General features: G+C 48.2%; 1 long non-coding RNA gene across 1 annotated transcript; it reads right to left on the reverse strand.

Moving 5' to 3' along the window:
* Positions 1-1,051: 1,051 nt before the first annotated feature.
* LOC115327140 lies at positions 1,052-3,472 on the reverse strand. The gene is made up of 3 exons (XR_005716483.2): positions 3,453-3,472; positions 2,668-2,744; positions 1,052-1,133 (listed from the first exon to the last, which is right to left on the reverse strand). It is a non-coding gene; the product is annotated as an uncharacterized LOC115327140 (long non-coding RNA).
* Positions 3,473-6,165: the final 2,693 nt, after the last annotated feature.

Raw genomic sequence — 6,165 nt, forward strand, 5'->3', positions numbered from 1 at the left:
GCTTGGTTATTCGGACTTCAGCACTTTCCTGGTCCGTTGATGGCATGAGGGCTTCATTGTTTTTCATGCCACAGAAGACCATCGGCAGTGGGCCTATTTGTTTTTCCGTAACACACCGGGACTGGAAAAGTGGTGCGAGCAGAACACAAAAAAAGGACAAGGCACAAAACCAAAAAGAAAATGAGGAAAAAAAATGCGCTCAAATTCGCTGGCAGTGGGCGGCAGAGAGCATGTTTACAAAAAAATGCCCGTGAATAGCTAATGAATATCCATACCTAGCACTTCCGACAGGTTGCGAGATATAAGCTCAATCTTTCTGACGAAATCCAATGCTGTAGCAGATCGTCTGGCCACCTTTTAACCAGTTGCACAGTTGCGCTGCTAGGCACAATCTGCCGCCCGATTAAAGTTTAGCCTTGTTGGTGCTGTGGTCATGCCTACGACCTGCTTCATCACTCCCTCCTCCTCAACAAAAAGAACTCCTTTTTCCCCAATGACGAAGGGACGTGCGCTGGCCGCGCTCATCGGAAAGTGCATATTTACAATGTTGTGACCGACAGAACAAACTTTCACTTCAAGCCTCATCTATGCGCACAGACCATGGTGTTTTGGTATGGACATGATTGTTTGACGAACAGCAAAAAAATATTTCTTCGGTCAAAACAAGAGTGCTGCCAAGCAAAACGGGGTCATCGCCATCAGCAACAAGAAACAAACTCTCAAAGCTCCATTTGCACCCTAGGAGAAGAAAAGAGAATTATAGACACCAACTCATTGATACATTGAGGCCACCTTGTGGTATATGCTTACTTCTGTTCGCGACCAAAAAAAAAATTAAAGTTACTTTTGATCCCTCGAATAAAGTGTGAGCACATAATGTGTCGTGTGTGAGGTGGGCAACTGAAAGTGCGTCCTGGCTTACCCAGTAGTGCCAGTAGCTGCTACTGCAGTCTTCTTGAGAGCGTCCTCTCTATATGGAGCTCCTGCTCCAGGTTCACCACCCTCTGCTTTGCCGACCGCAGCTTTTAAACCAGTCACGCATGCTCCGCAAGCGAAACAGTGGACGTCTTGTCCTCCGTCTTCTTTTTTTTTTTGTACTTGCCACCCACTGCAGGGGATGGCGACATCTCAATCTGGAAAAGAAAAAAGGTCCACGCATTTCAATATTTATTTTATATAAACTTCCAACACAAGATTCGGACACACATAGCTCACATTAAATTGCTCCCCCTGAAAGAATGCTTCCAGATGCCCATGACCATATATCCGGTATTCGCTGTCATTTCAGGAAATAATTGCTACATCGTCCTTTACACACTCTAGTGGGTAAAGAACGATACGTGTATCTGTTTGCGCTGCGTGTACCTGTTGGCAGAAAACACTGTATAGGTAGACGAAATAGTATGATAAAATATTGTGTTAAAAGGCAATTCTCAGTTAGTTAGAAAGTAAATTATGATTATACTATTTTGCACCCAGTGTACTTTCTTTGAGTTACGTAAACTCTCAGTTACTTTGTACTTGCAATCCAGTATTTTTAAATACGATAGCACTTATAAGCAAACCCTATGGACTTTAGGCCTCCATTGGCCCGAGGTTTTGTAACTGCTTTTGAAAACAGCATGCGCCGGCACATTATAATTCAGAAAAGAAAAACATGCCGCCGGCACTGAGCCTCAAACCCACAACTGTTGGGGTCTAAGCCGGGCATCGTATCCGCTTTACTACGAGCACACATGGGCAAGCATTTGCGAAAGAGTTACTGGGTGCAGGCAAGAGCTGCGTTGATGCACGTGCCAGTGACTCAACGCCGTTGTTGCCATAGCAATGAGTGTCACATCTGGTCGCAGTCGCGCACAGCCACATCTGAGGAGAGCTCTGTGAACCAGACTTGAGCATCATCTATCGTTCTCGGTATGCGAAAGCACGTCTCACCAGAGGAACATACACGACGCGTGCTGAGGCGCAGCGACAGCAAAGTGCCTAGGGCACTTCGAAGCAACATGAAACATGTTTGTTGAAAGCTAGAGAGGAAGGTAGCAACAAGAGGACCATCGAAGCGGATGAAAAGATTCACAAGAGGAATCTTTGGCTGCAACGCAAGCAGGACGCCAAACAAACGAGGACGTCTTCCGATAGTGGAAAAGAGATGCACCTTCGAGTATAACGAGATTGAGACTTAGAGCAGGTGAGGACGCCTCGTAAGACTGAACAGGGTCAAAATCAGATAGAATGCGGTCGAGAAACAAGCAGGAGAGTATCTCTTAGAATTGAAGACGGACAACTTCGGCTACAGCACAATCGAGACCAGGAGTGGCCAAGCTGCGGCTCGTTGTGTGTTAAAGTGCGGCTTGTGGTCCACTTTCATAGAGCGTATCTACCCACCGGATCTGTGTAACAGAATAGCAAGCAATTTAAAAAAAAATGTCTATACAAATAGTCGTGACCAGCCATAATGAATGGACACAATTACTCATGAGGCGAACAAAATGCAAGATATTCCTTAGCCTAACCGTGCAATTTTACCCACAGTTACTGCCCACTGGTAACAGAAGTGAAGTATGGTGCCGATTTGAAAAAGGGACACAAAAGACGAACTTAAGGCCGCTGGTTCTGAACAGAGTCAAAGAATGAGGTAAGAAAAACAGTTTAAAGGCGCACATATACCTCGAACCTTGAGTCCAATATCATAGGGATGGCCACGTGCTTCTTTTTCAAAGCAGCAACCAGCTAACCTCGTGTCTCTGTACGAAAAAAACATGCACATTGAGTTACATCTCAAAGTCATGTTTGTCCCTCTTCCCCCCCCCCCCCCCCCCCCCCATCTCCTCTTGTATCGAAGTTTATAAATATGACCGTTCACCAGCTAGCCTGCGCTATAACCCTTGTTTCAACAAGTCTTTCCTTCTTTATTTTTACAAACTAAATGCACCACCTAGTTGAACTTATTTGGTAAAGTTGTTGTAGCTTACAAAGCCGATTTGTTGTGATTTATTTTAAATATCGTGGCTGCCATCTGGAGCGCCCTGTAGTTCGACAATGTAAAACCCTTTCCTTTTGTCGCCCAGTTCATTACAAATCCGGCGCAAGGACATATTCGTGCCCACCTCATTTCGCGAATTCTAGACGCCGGAACGGGAGCCCACCAAATTTCCGCTTTCCACGTGTCCTTGAATTTCGATTATTTTTGGACGTGTAGAATTTGCCAAGAATTAGGGGCTCGAGAACATTAGGAAGTTTTCGTAGACCGCGTTTCCCCCTCCGCTAATTTTTCCGCAACGAAAAAGTTACTACTGCGCCTGCACGCCGATAGCCTTGACTGTAGAGTTCCAGGTATATAGCCAGTTGCGGAGGTCGTTGCGGGACGGCGAAAACGATCTTCGAAAACTCCCTATTAACGGTTTGCAGTAAACGTTGTGCTTCGAGCCCCTGATGCATAGAAAACAACTTACCATTCCCCGGCGCACGCTCCAATAGCCTCCCAGTACACGCTTTTCGGCACGTCGGGGTCGAAGTCGCCAACGCTCGCGGGTTTGAACTTCTAGATACGGTTCACGCTGACTATTGCCTTCGCGCCATCAACATAAGTCAGGTACGCTTAGTACATATCGACACCGATAACACCGATCGAGATAGCCCTAACGTCAATGTGGCTTTGGTTCGGAGCACTGTGGCTGGCACTAGAGCACTATATAGTTCCTACGGAGCATAGTAGCGCAATCCTTTGAACTCCGTGTTTTGCCGACAACATTGCCGACAAAGCGGCTCGGTGCGAGTCACTCAGGGTTCCTGGAGGCGGCCCGCCCTATGGAAGAATACATGGAGATCGACACAACACGGCTGATTCGAAAATTAACGGGGAGTTCACACTTTTCAAAACTAGTCTGTCGTGAAGTTAGTAAAGCGCTAAACACTTTGTCAAAGTTTTAATAATATCGGAAGCGTGTGCAAATTTTGAGAAGGCAATTTCCAAGGCAATGGTGTTTGAAGCAGACGATTTTTGCTCGCAGCGGAGATGGGCTTTTCGGGTTGGCCGGAGCGGGGCACGTGAATGGTGTGACGTCGCCGTGTCGTCTGCTGCATGATGCCGCTCAGGCAATTTAAAGCGAAAAAAGTTACGTCCTTGCGTGGCACAAAACTTAGCGCAAATTATTCTAAAATGTTGCATTATTATGTCAAAAACGATTGCCATTCCGTACATCCCCACAATACTGAAGAAACAACGATTTTCTCACGTTCTCCATGCATTTCTCACCGCAGTTGGAACCTCCGGGCGTTCGCCGCTAGTCGCCGAGAGACGGCGTTCTTGATTGCGCTACTCCAGAGCCGTATCTGCGCTACTCTGCTCCGAAGGAGCTATATAGTCAACGAGGTAGTGGGGCTTAGAGCGATAAACCGGGGTTCCGGTCTGCACTCGAAAGTGACCCCCATAAGGAGGCTGCCATTGTATGCAAATTTGACCACACGTCACATGACCAAACCAAATGCGTGACGTCACAGAAAAGATGGCAGCGCCCATGCAGCGGCTGGCCCCAGCTGGGCCGGAGCTTGTCGGATGCTTTGTTGGTTGTCGTTCGTCTCGGCGAGTTGATTTCAAACGCGGAAGCCGTCATATGAGGCCGGTCGAAAGCGCGTTCAGAGTTCAGCGTGGTGTTTGACGTAGGTATAACGTGAAAATACGGAGAAACGGTGTGCATTTCGCTGGTGACCGACCGGGATATTGCCACGGAAGAGACAATCTGACCTACGTTGCTCGGACCTCGGATTGATTCGGATACCACTAGGATATAATTAAAGCGACGTTTCTGTGCTCTCGTTGACCATCGGAATCTTCGAGGTTTGCAGTGAAGCGTGTGCAATATATTTGGATACACAGTTTAGCGACGGAAATTGCGTGAGTAGTGCTTGGCGGTGTGTAATCGCGGTGCAGCTTGATCAAATGACCGAGGGCTCACTTCGGTTGTGCGGCGCACCGGAAGGCTGCCTTGAAGCTGGTAGTTCCCGTGCCGTGCTGAATGATGCTGTGCTGCTTACAAATTGTTCCGGCGTAGAAGTGCACTTTCACGGAGCACAGGTGTGCGGCGCACCGAAGAGCTGCCTTCAAGCTGGTAGTTCCTGTGCCATGCTTTAGGTGATGCTGTGCTGCTTGCGAAATTGTTCCGGCGTAGACGTGCACTTTCACGGAGCACAGGTGTTGCAGTTGGTATTGATCCCGCTGGTCTGCCGCACGTTTCGTCAACACAAACGTTTCATCCACACTCGTTACGCGAATTGCAAGCTGTCCGGACATTTCACCGAGCGTGTTACGTACCCAGCTCACACCGCTTTGTGGCAACAGTCTGCAGTGGCTCATTACCAGAAAAGTGGTCCCACATCCATTTCAGTTCAGTTCGTCCACGGCAGTCGCCAAACCCCGAAGGAGAGGATTTATTCGGACAGAATGCCACTAAAGCAATGCAGCTTCTTCAGTGGTCAGGATCGATTCTCTTCTGCTAGTTTTGTTATACTGTCAAGGATCCTTGTTCCAGTCCTATCTTCTATCAATATTCACTATTCTGGGACACTGCAGGTCATGCTCAGCTGTAATCGTATGTTCAGGTGGAGGTGCTGGGCACTTTACCCGTAGCCCTTCACTCTGTGTGAACCCGGCGGCTCTTCAGCCGAGTTACCCGATAATGGGACACGGCTGGCGGACTATTCTGCGTCTTATACCCCTGTCGAGCCGTAGGCAAAGTCCTGACCCGAGCCTGGCAGAACAACCGCAATACGACCGAGTACCACAAGGAGTAACCTCGGAAATACACCACGAAGCACCTGAAATCCGAGCCAGTTGCTGCTACCAGGAAAAACCACCGGAATTCGGTCTCCTGTCAGAAAATCCGAAGCTGACTAAGCCAACAATGACAAACCTGTAGCAGCAAACCGTGTCCCCTCCCACCATTGTTTGCATGCCCGTCGCAAATCACACTCCGACGCTTTTTCACGCAAGCTGTATGAAGACGTCAAGGACTGGATTGAACAATATGACAGTGTCGCCCGCCACATTGGCTGGACAGACAACCAGCTCCTGCAGAACCTATACTTCTCGTGGAAGCAACTGCCGGCGCTGGTCTGTGAACCATGGATCCTCCTTAAAGGGGAACTCCGCCGATTTCTTCGTAGTCC

Source organism: Ixodes scapularis, unplaced genomic scaffold (assembly GCF_016920785.2).
Source record: "Ixodes scapularis isolate PalLabHiFi unplaced genomic scaffold, ASM1692078v2 ptg001568l_1__unscaffolded, whole genome shotgun sequence".
Classification (NCBI taxonomy): Eukaryota; Metazoa; Arthropoda; class Arachnida; order Ixodida; family Ixodidae; genus Ixodes; species Ixodes scapularis.